Genomic DNA, 11,581 nt, shown 5'->3' with positions numbered 1-11,581 from the left:
GTATAAAGGGTAACCCAAGCAACGCTTTCGCATTCACCATGTTCAGTATGAACAGTGGAAAAGCTTCAGAAGTTCTGAAGCTATACAAACTCTGATGTGGACTCAGTCGCTAGAAGCTCTGAAGATCCAGAAGTTCTGATAACCAAGAAACACTGAAGGTTCAGATGTTCTGATGGTGTAGAAGACTCTGAAGATCCAGAAGCTGAATAGTGGAAACTCTGAAGTCCAGAAGCAAGAAACTCTGAAGGCCATGTTCTTCCCTCTGAGTTCAGAATCAGAAGATACAATGGTCAGAGGATCTGTGCTTTCCCTCTGACTCTGATCAACCGGCTTCACAAGTTCCAATATGAAGTATTCCCCTGATCAGAAGTCTCCTAGGTTAAAAGGTCAAGTCGCTATCCAAGTACAAAAGCAAGTGTACCTTCCTGACGACCTACCTAACGTTCTCAGCCACAGCAGAAGCTGGATTTTCCAGAACTGCCCTCCAACGGTAGCATTTCCCATGCAACGCTCAACCCTAATCCTTGGAGTATATATAGAGGCTGAAGATTGAAAGAAGCGGCTAGAGAAAAAGAAACTCATATACGCGCAAGACATATTCAAAATATTCTAAGCTTTCTTTCATCTGAAATTCATTGTGTTTACTATTAGCTTTTTAGAAGCAAATCTCTTGTAAACAATTCTTTGATAAACAGTTTGTTTAGTTCCTTTAGGAGATCAAGGTTGATCGGATCCTAGAGAAGACTAAGAGAGTGAATCTTAGTGTGAGCTAAGTCAGTGTAATTGTTAGTCACTTGTAGGTTTCAAGTGCAGTTGTAACTCTTACCTGATTAGTGGATTGCCTTCATTCTAAGAAGGAAGAAATCACCTTAACGGGTGGACTGGAGTAGCTTGAGTGATTTATCAAGTGAACCAGGATAAAATCCTTGTGTGCTTTTCTATCTCTTATCTTTAGCACTTAAGTTCTCGAAAGATTTGTCAAAATCTTTAAGGTGGAAGTTTTGTTCTGAAAACGTTATTCAAACCCCCCCTTTCTACCGTTTTTCATACCTTCAATTGGTATCAGAGCGCAAGTTCTGATTACCACACCTAACAGTGTTCAGTGATCCGGGCCGGTGTGAAAAACAATGGCTGCCACCACCAGTGAAACTCAAAGAGATGGTTACAACGCAAAGCCTCCTATGTTCGATGGTCAAAGGTTCGAATATTGGAAAGATAGACTGGAAAGTTTCTTTCTGGGTTTCGATGCAGATCTCTGGGATATTATTGTGGATGGCTATGAGCGTCCAGTTGATGCAGATGGCAAGAAGATCCCAAGGTCAGAGATGACTGCAGATCAAAAGAAGCTGTACTCACAACATCACAAAGCAAGAGCAATTCTTCTAAGTGCTATTTCCTATGAGGAGTACCAGAAGATTACAGATCGTGAGTTTGCTAAAGGCATTTTTGAATCTCTGAAGATGTCTCATGAAGGAAACAAGAAAGTCAAAGAATCAAAGGCATTGTCTTTGATCCAAAAGTATGAATCCTTCATCATGGAGCCAAATGAGTCCATTGAAGAAATGTTCTCCAGATTTCAATTGCTTGTAGCTGGCATACGACCTCTCAACAAGAGCTACACAACAAAAGATCATGTCATAAGGGTCATCAGGTGTCTTCCTGAAAGTTGGATGCCTTTGGTGACTTCAATAGAGCTCACGAGAGACGTTGAGAATATGAGTTTAGAAGAACTTATCAGCATTTTGAAATGCCATGAGCTGAAACGCTCAGAGATGCAAGATCTGAGGAAAAAGTCCATAGCCTTGAAATCCAAATCTGAAAAGGCTAAGGTTGAGAAGTCAAAGGCTCTTCAAGCTGAAGAAGAAGAATCTGAAGAAGCATCAGAAGATTCTGATGAAGATGAGCTGACTCTGATCTCCAAGAGACTCAACCGCATCTGGAAGCACAGGCAGAGCAAGTTCAAAGGCTCTGGAAAGGCAAAAGGAAAGTATGAGTCCTCAGGCCAGAAGAAGTCTTCAATCAAGGAAGTCACATGTTTTGAGTGCAAAGAATCTGGGCACTACAAAAGTGATTGTCCAAAGTTGAAGAAAGACAAGAAGCCAAAGAAGCACTTCAAGACGAAGAAGAGTCTGATGGTGACATTTGATGAATCAGAGTCAGAGGATGTTGACTCTGATGGTGAAGTCCAAGGACTCATGGCAATTGTCAAAGACAAGGAAGCAGAGTCAAAGGAAGCTGTTGACTCTGACTCAGAATCAGAAGGAGATCCTAACTCAGACGATGAAAATGAGGTATTTGCTTCTTTCTCTACCTCTGAACTGAAACATGCTTTGTCTGATATCATGGATAAGTATAACTCTTTATTGTCTAAGCATAAAAAGTTGAAAAAGAACTTATCTGCTGTCTCCAAGACTCCTTCTAAACATGAGAAAATTATTTCTGATTTGAAAAATGAAAATCATGCTTTGGTAAATTCTAACTCTGTGCTTAAGAACCAGATTGCTAAGTTAGAAGAAATTGTTGCCTGTGATGCCTCTGATTGTAGAAATGAATCTAAGTATGAAAAGTCTTTTCAAAGATTCCTAGCTAAAAGCGTGGATAGAAGCTTAATGGCTTCAATGATCTATGGCGTAAGCAGAAATGGAATGCATGGCATTGGCTATTCTAAACCAATTAGAAATGAGCCTTCTGTGTCTAAAGCTAAATCCTTGTATGAATGCTTTGTTCCCTCTGGTACCATATTGCCTGATCCTGTACCTGCTAAAATTGCTAAAAACCCTCTTAAAAAGGGATCTTTCTCTATGACTAAATATCATGCAAATATTCCTTTAAAATATTATGTTGAGACACCCATGGTGATCAGAACCTCTGGGGTAACTAACAAAAGAGGACCCAGAAAGTGGGTACCTAAGGACAAGATTATCTATGTTGCAGATATCCTTGATAGCTCCACTGAAACACCAATCATGGTATCTGGACAGTGGATGCTCGCGTCACATGACGGGAGAAAAGCGTATGTTCCGAGAGCTGAAACTTAAGCCTGGAGGCGAAGTTGGCTTCGGAGGAAATGAAAAGGGTAAAATTATTGGTACTGGCACTATTTGTGTAGATAGTAGTCCATGCATTGATAATGTTTTATTGGTAGACGGCTTAACACATAACTTATTGTCTATTAGTCAATTAGCTGACAAGGGTTATGATGTTATATTCAATCAAAAGTCCTGCCGGGCTGTAAGTCAGATCGATGGCTCTGTTCTGTTTAACAGCAAGAGGAAGAACAACATTTATAAGATTAGATTATCTGAGTTGGAGGCTCAGAATGTGAAGTGCCTTCTGTCTGTTAATGAAGAGCAGTGGGTATGGCATAGACGGTTAGGGCATGCCAGTATGAGAAAGATTTCTCAGCTGAGCAAGCTAAACCTTGTCAGGGGCTTACCCAATCTGAAGTTCGCTTCAGACGCTCTTTGTGAAGCATGTCAGAAAGGCAAATTCACAAAAGTCCCTTTCAAGGCAAAGAATGTTGTCTCAACCTCAAGGCCGTTAGAACTTCTGCATATCGACCTGTTTGGACCAGTGAAAACTGAGTCTATAGGTGGCAAGAGATATGGGATGGTTATCGTTGATGACTATAGCCGCTGGACATGGGTAAAGTTTCTAACCCGCAAGGATGAGTCTCATGCTGTGTTCTCTACCTTCATTGCTCAAGTGCAAAAGAGAAGGCTTGTAGGATTGTGCGTGTCAGAAGTGACCATGGTGGAGAGTTTGAGAATGACAAGTTTGAGAGTCTGTTTGATTCCTATGGAATTGCACATGATTTCTCTTGTCCCAGAACTCCTCAACAAAATGGTGTTGTTGAGAGGAAGAACAGAACTCTTCAGGAGTTGGCTAGAACCATGCTCCAAGAAACTGGCATGGCTAAGCACTTTTGGGCAGAGGCAGTAAATACAGCATGTTACATTCAGAACAGAATCTCTGTGAGACCAATTCTGAATAAGACTCCTTATGAATTGTGGAAGAACATAAAACCCAACATTTCTTATTTTCATCCTTTTGGCTGTGTTTGTTATGTTCTCAATACTAAGGATAGATTGCATAAATTTGATGCTAAGTCTTCTAAGTGTCTATTACTTGGTTATTCTGATAGATCTAAAGGTTTTAGATTTTATAATACTGATGCTAAGACTATTGAAGAATCTATTCATGTTAGATTTGATGATAAGCTTGACTCTGACCAGTCAAAGCTAGTTGAAAAGTTTGCAGATTTAAGCATTAATGTTTCTGACAAAGGCAAAGCTCCAGAGGAAGTTGAGCCAGAGGAAGATGAACCAGAGGAAGAAGCTGGTCCCTCTAACTCACAAACTCTGAAGAAGAGCAGAATCACTGCAGCTCACCCTAAGGAATTAATTCTGGGCAACAAAGATGAACCAGTCAGAACCAGATCTGCCTTCAGACCCTCTGAAGAGACCTTGCTGAGTCTGAAAGGATTGGTGTCCTTAATTGAACCCAAGTCCATAGATGAAGCTCTTCAGGACAAGGATTGGATTCTGGCCATGGAAGAAGAATTAAATCAATTCTCCAAGAACGATGTTTGGAGCTTAGTGAAGAAGCCTGAGAATGTCCATGTTATTGGAACGAAATGGGTATTCAGAAACAAGCTAAATGAGAAAGGAGATGTAGTCAGAAACAAGGCAAGGCTAGTTGCTCAAGGCTACAGCCAGCAGGAAAGAATAGACTACACTGAAACATTTGCTCCGGTAGCAAGACTGGAGGCAATCAGACTGTTGATCTCCTTCTCAGTAAATCACAACATAGTTCTACATCAGATGGACGTAAAGAGTGCCTTCCTAAATGGTTATATCTCAGAGGAAGTCTATGTTCATCAACCCCCAGGTTTTGAAGATGAAAAGAAACCAGACCATGTGTTCAAATTGAAGAAATCACTCTACGGTCTGAAGCAAGCTCCCAGAGCATGGTATGAGAGACTTAGCTCATTCCTTCTGGAGAATGAGTTTGTAAGGGGTAAAGTAGATACAACTCTTTTTTGCAAGACTTATAAAGATGATATCTTAATTGTGCAAATTTATGTTGATGATATTATATTTGGTTCTGCTAATCAATCTCTATGCAAAGAATTTTCTGAGATGATGCAGGCTGAATTTGAGATGAGTATGATGGGAGAATTAAAGTACTTTCTGGGAATACAAGTTGATCAAACACCAGAAGGAACATATATCCATCAGAGCAAGTACACTAAAGAACTTCTGAAGAAGTTCAATATGCTGGAATCTACAGTGGCCAAGACTCCAATGCATCCTACATGCATTTTGGAGAAAGAAGATAAAAGTGGTAAAGTATGTCAGAAGCTCTATCGTGGAATGATAGGTTCACTTCTATACTTAACTGCATCTAGGCCAGACATATTATTTAGTGTTCACTTATGTGCTCGTTTCCAATCAGATCCAAGGGAAACCCACTTAACTGCTGTTAAGAGGATCCTAAGGTATTTGAAAGGCACCACTAACCTTGGCTTGATGTATAAGAAAACATCAGAGTATAAGCTTTCAGGTTATTGTGATGCTGATTATGCTGGAGATAGAACAGAGAGAAAAAGTACTTCTGGAAATTGTCAATTTCTGGGAAGCAATCTAGTCTCATGAGCAAGCAAGAGGCAATCAACCATTGCACTATCAACTGCAGAGGCAGAATATATCTTAGCAGCAATATGCAGCACTCAGATGCTCTGGATGAAACATCAGCTGGAGGATTATCAGATCCTTGAGAGCAATATCCCAATCTATTGTGATAACACTGCTGCAATCTCATTGAGTAAGAATCCTATCTTGCATTCAAGGGCAAAGCACATTGAGGTAAAGTATCACTTTATTAGAGATTATGTACAGAAGGGCGTACTTCTTCTGAAGTTTGTTGATACTGACCATCAATGGGCAGATATCTTTACAAAGCCCTTAGCAGAGGATAGATTTAATTTTATTTGAAAAATCTAAACATGGACTTTTGTCCAGAGTGAAGATGGATCAGAACCTCTGACTATGATACTTCTTGATCAGAAGATGTCTAGTCCAGAAGGTAACTCAATCAGAGTGTGTGTGCCCACTGGTACTGACTCTGAAGCTGAGACAACAACACGTGTGTCAGAATTTCTGATGCGTAATTCCTTGTGCCCGTGTGACAGTCTGTTATGATTGCGTGTAGATATGCTTATCTCCTGTGTGTGATTGTGTATTTTACTGTTACTATCTATCTTTAATTTTCAACCGTTGATCTTAAAGTGCTTTTTGAATCAACAACGGTTATTTGATAAAACCCACTATACACACACGTTCTCGTTCACTTCCGGTTTTCACTCTCGCACTCTTTGCTTTTCAAAACCGCCTCTTTCTTGATTTCTCTCTCGATCTCTCTTCATCCTTCAAACTTCATCTTCTACCTCAAACCTTCAACCTCTTCAAAATGGTGAGACAAACCAGAAGATCTACTGCAGATGCACCTCAGTTCCCTCACATGGTAGTTGGTATGGCAACGGGTCAAAGGGGCTCTGAGAACCCGGCACAAGAACAAGTTCAAGCTCAAGAGCAGATTGTTCCAATTGCAGAACGGGGCTGTGCCGTTCACTGCGTATTTGCTCCTGAGGAACTCCAAGTCCTGGCAGAATGGAGATTCGACCTCGACAACCTGGCTGCAAATGGGTTTGATCTTCGTCCTGAAGTCCAAGCTCAAGGTTGGGGAAACTACTTCAACCGACTTCGAGGACCGGTGTATGAGAAGTTGGTCAAGGAATTCTGGAAGCACGCCGACTGCTATGATACTCAAGTGGTATCTCATATTCTTGGCAGGAAGATCATCATCACGGAGAAGTCATTCGTGAATCTGCTAGGTGCAGACACTGCTTATGGGTTTCGATTCCAATTCACTGAGTCGAAGCTGAAACCCAGCACCAAAGACAAAACCAACCAGGCCCTGTACACCACTTTCAAACCGGGCAAGACAAGTTACAAGGTGATGGACCTTCACCCCAAACTCAGGATCTGGCACAAGATCCTGCTCAACTGCATAAACCAGAGACCGAAGGGCAGTTCTCCAGACTACATCAACTTCAACCAGAAGGCGATGTTGTTCTTCATCCAAGATCAGGAGAAGATCTGCCTTCCCTACTTCCTGTTCTCCTACTTGAAGGAATGCATCAGGAAGTCTCGCACCACCGCCTCTATCAAGTCTGCAATCAAATATATCCCTTTTGGGAGGCTGCTCTCAGACTTTCTCATTGAAAGCAACTTGGTGCAAGATTTGATCAATGCTGGTTGCACAGAGGACTTGAGCACAATTGTTAGCGATGTCTTCACTGTCAACTCTCTGAAGAAGATGGGTTTGGTCCAGAAGAAGATTGCTCCTGCTCATGAAGACACATCTTTTGAGATCAGAGGAAGAAGGATGCCTCTGAATGACTACCCACTGTGGACTCAAGCAGACAATCCTGAAGCCATCAGATGCTATGTTGAAGACCTCAGGGCTCAAGGATTCGAAATTGATCTTGATGATTTCTTCAGCAGACTGCCGCCAGCTCCAGAGTTTCCTTCTCCTCCCAAGAAGAAAGCTCAGAGGAAGATGGTTCTGGAAGAATCCTCTGAAGAATCTGATGTCCCTCTGGTCAAGAAGACAAAGAGAAAGCCTGATGATGGTGACGATAGTGATAGTGAGGATGGTCCTCCAAAGAAGAAGCAGAAGAAGGTCAGAATCGTGGTGAAGCCTACTCGGGTGGAACCAGCTGCTGCAGTGGTCAGAAGGACTGAACCTTCTGCCAGAGTGACTCGATCATCAGCACATTCAAGTAAGCCTGCACTTGCTTCTGATGATGATTTGAATTTATTTGATGCACTTCCTATTTCTGCCTTGCTTCAACACTCCTCAAATCCCCTCACTCCTATTCCTGAATCCCAGCCAGCCGAACAAACCACCTCTCCACCACATTCCCCAAGATCTTCCTTCTTTCAACCTTCTCCTACTGAAGCACCCCTCTGGAATTTGCTTCAGAATCAACCCTCTAGGTCAGAAGAACCAACATCTCTCCTCACCATTCCATACGACCCATTATCCTCTGAACCAATCATCCATGAACAACCCGAGCCCAACCAAACAGAACCACAACCCAGAACGTCTGATCACTCTGCTCCCAGAGCATCAGCACGTCCTGCTGCCAGAACCACGGATACAGACTCTTCAACAGCCTTTACACCTGTATCCTTCCCAATCAATGTTGTTGATTCTTCTCCCTCCAATAACTCTGAATCAATTAGAAAATTCATGGAGGTTAGAAAAGAAAAGGTGTCTGCCTTGGAAGAGTATTACCTTACCTGTCCAAGCCCTAGGAGATATCCTGGCCCTAGACCTGAACGTCTAGTTGACCCAGATGAACCTATCTTCGCCAATCCTATCCAAGAGGCAGACCCCTTAGTTCAACAAGCTCACCCTGTCCCTGACCAACAAGAGCTCATTCAACCAGACCCTGAACCCAAACAATCAGTGTCTAACCAATCCTCGGTTAGATCACCTCACCCTCTGGTTGAAACTTCAGACCCTCACCTTGGAACCTCTGAACCCAATGCTCCCATGATTAACATTGGTTCTCCACAAGGTGCCTCTGAAGCTCATAGCAGCAATCACCCAGCCTCTCCTGCACCCAACCTCTCCATAATTCCCTATACTCACCTTCAACCCACATCTCTCTCTGAGTGCATCAATATCTTCTATCATGAAGCCTCCTTGAGGCTCCGCAATGTGCACGGTCAGACTGATCTCAGTGAGAATGCTGAAAATGTGGCTGATGAGTGGAACAATCTGAGCACTTGGCTAGTGGCTCAAGTTCCGATTATGATGCAGCTCCTGCATGCAGAGGGCAGTCAGAGCATTGAGGCTGCAAAGCAAAGGTTTGCTAGAAGGGTGGCTCTTCATGAACTAGAACAGAGAAATAAGCTTCTTGAAGCTATTGAAGAAGCCAAGAGAAAGAAAGAACAAGCAGAAGAAGCTGCACGTCAAGCAGCAGCTCAAGCTGCACAAGCCAGACTTGAGGCAGAGCGACTTGAAGCTGAGGCTGAAGCTCTTAGATGCCAAGCACTTGCACCAGTTGTGTTTACTCCTGCTGCTTCTGCTTCCATTCCAGATCCTCAAGCTGCTCAGAATGTTCCTTCCAGTTCTTCTCAGCCAAGCTCTTCCAGACTCGACATCATGGAACAACGTCTTGACACTCATGAATCCATGCTGATTGAGATGAAGCAAATGATGATGGAACTTCTGAGACGCACTGACAAACCTTAGTTTTTAGGATCTCTTCTTTTTCTTCTTTTTCGTTAACTTTGTTTTCCTTTTGTTAAACTCTGTTTCTTTTTATTTATTTATTCTCTTTTGTTCGTTTGTGATTATATATGCATATATATCTATATACTTATGTCACATATGTTTGCAAAAGTCTTTTTTATTCATAATTCTATGTTTACATCATATTTCTTTACATCATATAATCTAGAATGGAGGATCCCTCCTCATTCTTCTGCACTCCTGGCGCTGCTCTGACCTATCCTTTTCCAGACGATCCAGTACATGCTGGATGTTGCTGAGCCTGATCTTTAGCTCATCCCTCTCCAGAATCTCTTCTGAAGTCTTGAGCTTCTCTTCCAAACTCTCTTTCTCTTCCAGCAGCTTGAGTTCAAGCCGGCTGAGTTCTTGCACCTCCTCCACGAAGGCAAGAAATTCCTTCAGGTCTCTCTCCAACTCTGGACGCAGGTCCTCTTCCAGCAGTGTCCGTGTCAGCTCCGCGATGGTAGTTGCACCCTCTGGATGCCTGATGTTCAGGAACAAGTCCTCTTCAAAGGCCTTCTTCCTCAGCTCTTCTAGTACTACGTTGTATGATGCCATTTTTTCTTACTGAAAATTATTCGAGGTGTGAAGCTTACCTTTCTCTCCAACGCTTTTTATAGGCTTCACTTTCTCTCTGAAAGTTAATGCTCTTACAGTTTCTCGAGGTTAAGTTCTTGGTAACTGACCCTTCTATTTACTCACTTGACCGGTGGTAAACGTTCATCTCTTGCATTAACTCTTCTATTTATTTTCGCCTAACTCTGATTCTTACATCGTTTTCATTTTCTTTTAAACTTAGACCTTCTCTAAGGGGGAGTACCTTGTACTTCAAGCTAAGTTTTTCACACCCCAAGCTTTTTGCTTATGACAAAAAGGGGGAGTAAACCCAGTTTTTGATTTGTAAGATGTGTTAGTGTGACTTATTTTTCTTTTGGAGATTTTAAGAGTTCCACCTTCATGACCATAGATGTGTCACTGGGCAAATACAAGGAATACATTTCACTTCTTCTGAAGTGATTCTAAGTTGACTCTGATACCCAAGACTCTGATACCTTGTCCCTGACTCTGATCACTTATGCGCTCTGATTATTCGTTTTTCATCTATGTCATAAGCTTTTCACTCTGAACTCTTATATTTTTTAGCTCAGAATCTAGACTTTACTAACGTTTTCATCAAGTATTAGATTCAGGGGGAGCTAAGCTCAGAATCAAGCAGTGACTTGAATTCAGAATGAGCAAGATAAACTATTCACATCAGGATAAGTCTTATTCTATATCTCTAAACTCTGAGTGAATTCAGTTTAATGTTTAAGAATTGTTCATCAAAAATCTTAGTTTTGTCATCATCAAAAAGGGGGAGATTGTAAGATCAAGTTTTGATCTAGTAGTACAACTCTATGTTTTGATGATTACAAGTTAACCTTTTGATATGAACAATTGTGGTACTCTAACGTGTTTTTCTGAGTGTGCTATTTACAGGCTCTGACCTCAACTCAATCTCACACAAATCAGAAGCACTGTGTATAAAGGGTAACCCAAGCAACGCTTTCGCATTCACCATGTTCAGTATGAACAGTGGAAAAGCTTCAGAAGTTCTGAAGCTATACAAACTCTGATGTGGACTCAGTCGCTAGAAGCTCTGAAGATCCAGAAGTTCTGATAACCAAGAAACACTGAAGGTTCAGATGTTCTGATGGTGTAGAAGACTCTGAAGATCCAGAAGCTGAATAGTGGAAACTCTGAAGTCCAGAAGCAAGAAACTCTGAAGGCCATGTTCTTCCCTCTGAGTTCAGAATCAGAAGATACAATGGTCAGAGGATCTGTGCTTTCCCTCTGACTCTGATCAACCGGCTTCACAAGTTCCAATATGAAGTATTCCCCTGATCAGAAGTCTCCTAGGTTAAAAGGTCAAGTCGCTATCCAAGTACAAAAGCAAGTGTACCTTCCTGACGACCTACCTAACGTTCTCAGCCACAGCAGAAGCTGGATTTTCCAGAACTGCCCTCCAACGGTAGCATTTCCCATGCAACGCTCAACCCTAATCCTTGGAGTATATATAGAGGCTGAGGATTGAAAGAAGCGGCTAGAGAAAAAGAAACACATATACGCGCAAGACATATTCAAAATATTCTAAGCTTTCTTTCATCTGAAATTCATTGTGTTTACTATTAGCTTTTTAGAAGCAAATCTCTTGTAAACAATTCTTTGATAA

The sequence above is a fragment of the Lotus japonicus genome, chromosome 3, assembly GCF_012489685.1.
Source record: "Lotus japonicus ecotype B-129 chromosome 3, LjGifu_v1.2".
Lineage (NCBI taxonomy): Eukaryota > Viridiplantae > Streptophyta > Magnoliopsida > Fabales > Fabaceae > Lotus > Lotus japonicus.
Note: the sequence above shows the minus strand (reverse complement) of the source record.